The following is a 7500-nucleotide window of genomic DNA, read 5'->3' on the forward strand; positions in this document are numbered from 1 at the left end:
CCGGCCACCAGGTCAACCTCGCTGAAAGCGCCAGAGGTTGACCTGGTGTCCGGGGACCGAATCGGACACCAGGTCAACCTCCGCTAAAGCGGCCGGGGTTGACCTGTTGTCCCTGCCGGACTTAGAAAATTTTTCTCTCCAGCCCGGGACCGGGGTTGACCTGTTGTCCCTGCCGGACTTAGAAATTTTTTCTCTCCCGCCTGGGACCGGGGTTGACCTGTTGTCCCTGCCGGACTTAGAAATTTTTTCTCTCCAGCCTGGGACCGGGGTTGACCTGTTGTCCCTGCCGGACTTAGAAAATTTTTCTCTGCCGCCTGGGACCGGGGTTGACCTGTTGTCCCTGCCGGACTTAGAAATTTTTTCTCTCCCGCCTGGGACCGGGGTTGACCTGTTGTCCCTGCCGGACTTAGAAATTTTTTCTCTCCAGCCCGGGACCGGGGTTGACCTGTTGTCCCTGCCGGACTTAGAAAATTTTTCTCTCCAGCCCGGGACCGGGGTTGACCTGTTGTCCCTGCCGGACTTAGAAATTTTTTCTCTCCCGCCTGGGACCGGGGTTGACCTGTTGTCCCTGCCGGACTTAGAAATTTTTTCTCTCCAGCCTGGGACCGGGGTTGACCTGTTGTCCCTGCCGGACTTAGAAATTTTTTCTCTGCCGCCTGGGACCGGGGTTGACCTGTTGTCCCTGCCGGACTTAGAAAATTTTTCTCTGCCGCCTGGGACCGGGGTTGACCTGTTGTCCCTGCCGGACTTAGAAAATTTTTCTCTCCCGCCTGGGACCGGGGTTGACCTGTTGTCCCTGCCGGACTTAGAAATTTTTTCTCTGCCGCCTGGGACCGGGGTTGACCTGTTGTCCCTGCCGGACTTAGAAATTTTTTCTCTGCCGCCTGGGACCGGGGTTGACCTGTTGTCCCTGCCGGACTTAGAAATTTTTTCTCTGCCGCCTGGGACCGGGGTTGACCTGTTGTCCCTGCCGGACTTAGAAATTTTTTCTCTCCAGCCTGGGACCGGGGTTGACCTGTTGTCCCTGCCGGACTTAGAAATTTTTTCTCTCCCGCCCGGTACCGGGGTTGACCTGTTGTCCCTGCCGGACTTAGAAATTTTTTCTCTGCCGCCTGGGACCGGGGTTGACCTGTTGTCCCTGCCGGACTTAGAAAATTTTTCTCTCCCGCCTGGGACCGGGGTTGACCTGTTGTCCCTGCCGGACTTAGAAATTTTTTCTCTGCCGCCTGGGACCGGGGTTGACCTGTTGTCCCTGCCGGACTTAGAAAATTTTTCTCTCCCGCCCGGGACCGGGGTTGACCTGTTGTCCCTGCCGGACTTAGAAATTTTTTCTCTGCCGCCTGGGACCGGGGTTGACCTGTTGTCCCTGCCGGACTTAGAAATTTTTTCTCTCCCGCCCGGTACCGGGGTTGACCTGTTGTCCCTGCCGGACTTAGAAATTTTTTCTCTGCCGCCTGGGACCGGGGTTGACCTGTTGTCCCTGCCGGACTTAGAAAATTTTTCTCTCCCGCTCGGAACCGGGGTTGACCTGTTGTCCCTGCCGGACTTAGAAAATTTTTCTCTCCCGCCTGGGACCGGGGTTGACCTGTTGTCCCTGCCGGACTTGGAGCCCGAGGAGGGGATCGGCCACCAGGTAAACCTCCGCTGAAAGCGGCCACGGTTTACCTGGTGCCCGGGGAGCGAATCGGACACCAGGTCAACCTCAGCTGAAGCGGCCGGGGTTGACCTGCTGTCCCTGCCGGACTTGGAAAATTTTTCTCTCCAGCCTGGGACCGGGGTTGACCTGTTGTCCCTGCCGGACTTAGAAATTTTTTCTCTCCCCGCCTGGGACCGGGGTTGACCTGCTGTCCCTGCCGGACTTGGAGCCCCAGGAGGGGATCGGCCACCAGGTCAACCTCCGCTGAAAGCGGCCACGGTTTACCTGGTGCCCGGGGAGCGAATCGGACACCAGGTCAACCTCTGCTAAAGCGACCGAGGTTGACCTGGTGCCCGGGGAGCGAATCTGACACCAGGTCAACCTCTGCTAAAGCGCCAGAGGTTGACCTGGTGCCCGGGGAGCGAATCGGACACCAGGTCAACCTCTGCTAAAGCGGCCGGGGTTGACCTGCTGTCCCTGCCGGACTTAGAAAATTTTTCTCTCCAGCCTGGGACCGGGGTTGACCTGTTGTCCCTGCCGGACTTAGAAATTTTTTCTCTCCCGCCTGGGACCGGGGTTGACCTGTTGTCCCTGCCGGACTTAGAAAATTTTTCTCTGCCGCCTGGGACCGGGGTTGACCTGTTGTCCCTGCCGGACTTAGAAAATTTTTCTCTCCCGCTCGGAACCGGGGTTGACCTGTTGTCCCTGCCGGACTTAGAAAATTTTTCTCTCCCGCCTGGGACCGGGGTTGACCTGTTGTCCCTGCCGGACTTGGAGCCCCAGGAGGGGATCGGCCACCAGGTCAACCTCCGCTGAAAGCGGCCACGGTTTACCTGGTGCCCGGGGAGCGAATCGGACACCAGGTCAACCTCAGCTGAAGCGGCCGGGGTTGACCTGCTGTCCCTGCCGGACTTGGAGCCCGAGGAGGGGATCGGCCACCAGGTCAACCTCCGCTGAAAGCGGCCACGGTTTACCTGGTGCCCGGGGAGCGAATCGGACACCAGGTCAACCTCTGCTAAAGCGGCCGGGGTTGACCTGCTGTCCGTGCCGGACTTGGAGCCCGAGGAGGGGATCGGCCACCAGGTCAACCTCCGCTGAAAGCGGCCACGGTTTACCTGGTGCCCGGGGAGCGAATCGGACACCAGGTCAACCTCTGCTAAAGCGGCCGGGGTTCACCTGCTGTCCCTGCCGGACTTGGAGCCCGAGGAGGGGATCGGCCACCAGGTCAACCTCCGCTGAAAGCGGCCACGGTTTACCTGGTGCCCGGGGAGCGAATCGGACACCAGGTCAACCTCTGCTAAGGCGCCCGAGGTTGACCTGGTGCCCGGGGAGCGAATCGGACACCAGGTCAACCTCTGCTACGGCGGCCGGGGTTGACCTGCTGTCCCTGCCGGACTTAGAAAATTTTTCTCTCCCCGCCCGGAACCGGGGTTGACCTGTTGTCCCTGCCGGACTTGGAGCCCGAGGAGGGGATCGGCCACCAGGTCAACCTCCGCTGAAAGCGGCCACGGTTTACCTGGTGCCCGGGGAGCGAATCGGACACCAGGTCAACCTCTGCTAAAGCGGCCGGGGTTGACCTGCTGTCCCTGCCGGACTTGGAGCCCGAGGAGGGGATCGGCCACCAGGTCAACCTCCGCTGAAAGCGGCCACGGTTTACCTGGTGCCCGGGGAGCGAATCGGACACCAGGTCAACCTCTGCTAAAGCGGCCGGGGTTGACCTGCTGTCCGTGCCGGACTTGGAGCCCGAGGAGGGGATCGGCCACCAGGTCAACCTCCGCTGAAAGCGGCCACGGTTTACCTGGTGCCCGGGGAGCGAATCGGACACCAGGTCAACCTCTGCTAAAGCGGCCGGGGTTCACCTGCTGTCCCTGCCGGACTTGGAGCCCGAGGAGGGGATCGGCCACCAGGTCAACCTCCGCTGAAAGCGGCCACGGTTTACCTGGTGCCCGGGGAGCGAATCGGACACCAGGTCAACCTCTGCTAAGGCGCCCGAGGTTGACCTGGTGCCCGGGGAGCGAATCGGACACCAGGTCAACCTCTGCTACGGCGGCCGGGGTTGACCTGCTGTCCCTGCCGGACTTAGAAAATTTTTCTCTCCCCGCCCGGAACCGGGGTTGACCTGTTGTCCCTGCCGGACTTGGAGCCCGAGGAGGGGATCGGCCACCAGGTCAACCTCCGCTGAAAGCGGCCACGGTTTACCTGGTGCCCGGGGAGCGAATCGGACACCAGGTCAACCTCTGCTAAAGCGGCCGGGGTTGACCTGCTGTCCCTGCCGGACTTGGAGCCCGAGGAGGGGATCGGCCACCAGGTCAACCTCCGCTGAAAGCGGCCACGGTTTACCTGGTGCCCGGGGAGCGAATCGGACACCAGGTCAACCTCTGCTAAAGCGGCCGGGGTTCACCTGCTGTCCCTGCCGGACTTGGAGCCCGAGGAGGGGATCGGCCACCAGGTCAACCTCCGCTGAAAGCGGCCACGGTTTACCTGGTGCCCGGGGAGCGAATCGGACACCAGGTCAACCTCTGCTAAGGCGCCCGAGGTTGACCTGGTGCCCGGGGAGCGAATCGGACACCAGGTCAACCTCCGCTAAAGCGCCCGAGGTTGACCTGGTGCCCGGGGAGCGAATCGGACACCAGGTCAACCTCTGCTACGGCGGCCGGGGTTGACCTGCTGTCCCTGCCGGACTTGGAAAATTTCTCTCCCCGCCTCGGACCGGGGTTGACCTGCTGTCCCTACCGGACTTAGAACATTTTTCTCTCCCCGCCCCGGCCCGGGGGTTAACCTCGGGGCGCACAGCTTCCCGGGTCTGACGTGCACGTCCTGTCACCTCCCGGGCCCGGCGTCCTCGTCCTCCCTTCCCCTTGGGCCGGCTCGGAGGAAGTTTTCCCTCGGCCCGGCCTCCGGGTTAATTGTTTGGGCCCGGCTGACTGAGGCCAGGCTGCTGACGCTAAAGCCCGGGGAGGCGGGGGCCTACGGCCATACCGGACCGAATGCCCCCGATCTCGTCCGATCTCGGAAGGTAAACCGTCCCGGGCCTGGCTAGTACCTGGATGGGTGACCGCCTGGGAATCCCAGGTGCCGTAGGCAGCTTTTGGCCCCAGCGGGGGTAGAGCGGGGCGTGTGTCTGCCGTGCGGGAGCAGGGAAGCCGTGAGGCCAAGGCGGCGCGACGGTCCTGGGGGGCGCTGAGGCCTTTCCCTCTGCCTGCCTGCGTGTCGGGGGCGGGGGGGCGGGCGAGGAAGCTTAGGCCCTCACCCGGTGCGGTGCGATGGCTTGGGTCGGGTCGGGGAGAGGGAAGAAAGCGTGTGTGGAGCGTTGGTGGGGCAGGTGTGTGTGTGGGAGTGCTGGGTGGGGCAGGCCGTTGAGGCGGTGGCGGTGGTGGTGTTTTTGGTGGGAGTGAGTTGGGGTCAGGTGGGTGTGGGGTCCCGCCCGGGGGGTGGATGGTCTGAGGGTTAAGGCTTGGAACGTGCGTCTTGGGGGACCGTGGGTGGAGGTTGTTGAGAGCGGGGAAGGCCCTGGGTCTCGGTTGTGGACTATTAAGCCCGGTGGAGGGGGACCGTGGGGGGAGGTTGTTGAGAGCGGGGAAGGCCCTGGGTCCCGGTTGTGGACTATTAAGCCCGGTGGAGGGGGACCGTGGGTGGAGGTTGTTGAGAGCGGGGAAGGCCCTGGGTCTCGGTTGTGGACTATTAAGCCCGGTGGAGGGGGACCGTGGGTGGAGGTTGTTGAGAGCGGGGAAGGCCCTGGGTCCCGGTTGTGGACTATTAAGCCCGGTGGAGGGGGACCGTGGGTGGAGGTTGTTGAGAGCGGGGAAGGCCCTGGGTCTCGGTTGTGGACTATTAAGCCCGGTGGAGGGGGACCGTGGGGGGAGGTTGTTGAGAGCGGGGAAGGCCCTGGGTCCCGGTTGTGGACTATTAAGCCCGGTGGAGGGGGACCGTGGGTGGAGGTTGTTGAGAGCGGGGAAGGCCCTGGGTCTCGGTTGTGGACTATTAAGCCCGGTGGAGGGGGACCGTGGGTGGAGGTTGTTGAGAGCGGGGAAGGCCCTGGGTCCCGGTTGTGGACTATTAAGCCCGGTGGAGGGGGACCGTGGGTGGAGGTTGTTGAGAGCGGGGAAGGCCCTGGGACCCGGTTGTGGACTATTAAGCCCGGTGGAGGGGGACCGTGGGTGGAGGTTGTTGAGAGCGGGGAAGGCCCTGGGTCTCGGTTGTGGACTATTAAGCCCGGTGGAGGGGGACCGTGGGTGGAGGTTGTTGAGAGCGGGGAAGGCCCTGGGACCCGGTTGTGGACTATTAAGCCCGGTGGAGGGGGACCGTGGGTGGAGGTTGTTGAGAGCGGGGAAGGCCCTGGGTCCCGGTTGTGGACTATTAAGCCCGGTGGAGGGGGACCGTGGGTGGAGGTTGTTGAGAGCGGGGAAGGCCCTGGGACCCGGTTGTGGACTATTAAGCCCGGTGGAGGGGGACCGTGGGTGGAGGTTGTTGAGAGCGGGGAAGGCCCTGGGTCCCGGTTGTGGACTATTAAGCCCGGTGGAGGGGGACCGTGGGTGGAGGTTGTTGAGAGCGGGGAAGGCCCTGGGTCCCGGTTGTGGACTATTAAGCCCGGTGGAGGGGGACCGTGGGTGGAGGTTGTTGAGAGCGGGGAAGGCCCTGGGACCCGGTTGTGGACTATTAAGCCCGGTGGAGGGGGACCGTGGGTGGAGGTTGTTGAGAGCGGGGAAGGCCCTGGGTCTCGGTTGTGGACTATTAAGCCCGGTGGAGGGGGACCGTGGGTGGAGGTTGTTGAGAGCGGGGAAGGCCCTGGGACCCGGTTGTGGACTATTAAGCCCGGTGGAGGGGGACCGTGGGTGGAGGTTGTTGAGAGCGGGGAAGGCCCTGGGTCCCGGTTGTGGACTATTAAGCCCGGTGGAGGGGGACCGTGGGTGGAGGTTGTTGAGAGCGGGGAAGGCCCTGGGACCCGGTTGTGGACTATTAAGCCCGGTGGAGGGGGACCGTGGGTGGAGGTTGTTGAGAGCGGGGAAGGCCCTGGGTCTCGGTTGTGGACTATTAAGCCCGGTGGAGGGGGACCGTGGGTGGAGGTTGTTGAGAGCGGGGAAGGCCCTGGGACCCGGTTGTGGACTATTAAGCCCGGTGGAGGGGGACCGTGGGTGGAGGTTGTTGAGAGCGGGGAAGGCCCTGGGTCCCGGTTGTGGACTATTAAGCCCGGTGGAGGTGTTGCGTACGGTGGATGTAAGGGGGAGGGCGTATGAAGTGACCGAGGAGTGGGCAAGGAAACGGGGGGAAAAATTTGGAGGCGAAGGCGGCCGAAAAAGGGTGCGGTTGACCTGGTGCCCGGGGAGCGAATGGGCCACCAGGTCAACCCCCGCTGAAAGCAGCGGAGGTTGACCTGGTGCCCGGGGAGCGAATCGGCCACCAGGTCAACCCCCGCTGAAAGCACCGGAGGTTGACCTGGTGCCCGGGGAGGGAATCGGCCACCAGGTCAACCCCCGCTGAAAGCACCGGAGGTTGACCTGGTGCCCGGGAAGGGAATCGGCCACCAGGTCAACCCCCGCTGAAAGCACCGGAGGTTGACCTGGTGCCCGGGGAGGGAATCGGCCACCAGGTCAACCCCCGCTGAAAGCACCGGAGGTTGACCTGGTGCCCGGGGAGCGAATCGGCCACCAGGTCAACCCCCGCTGAAAGCAACGGAGGTTGACCTGGTGCCCGGGGAGCGAATGGGCCACCAGGTCAACCCCCGCTGAAAGCAGCGGAGGTTGACCTGGTGCCCGGGGAGCGAATCGGCCACCAGGTCAACCCCCGCTGAAAGCAGCGGAGGTTGACCTGGTGCCCGGGGAGGGAATCGGCCACCAGGTCAACCCCCGCTGAAAGCAGCGGAGGTT

The 7500-nt window shown here is 63.3% G+C and overlaps 1 non-coding gene across 1 annotated transcript; it reads left to right on the top strand.

Annotated features, from left to right (window-relative positions):
* Positions 1 to 4601: 4601 nt before the first annotated feature.
* On the top strand, positions 4602 to 4720 carry LOC142006563 (5S ribosomal RNA). The gene has a single exon (XR_012643615.1). It is a non-coding gene; the product is annotated as a 5S ribosomal RNA (ribosomal RNA).
* Positions 4721 to 7500: the final 2780 nt, after the last annotated feature.

Source organism: Carettochelys insculpta, unplaced genomic scaffold (assembly GCF_033958435.1).
Source record: "Carettochelys insculpta isolate YL-2023 unplaced genomic scaffold, ASM3395843v1 scaffold_0086, whole genome shotgun sequence".
In the NCBI taxonomy this organism is placed as follows: Eukaryota; Metazoa; Chordata; order Testudines; family Carettochelyidae; genus Carettochelys; species Carettochelys insculpta.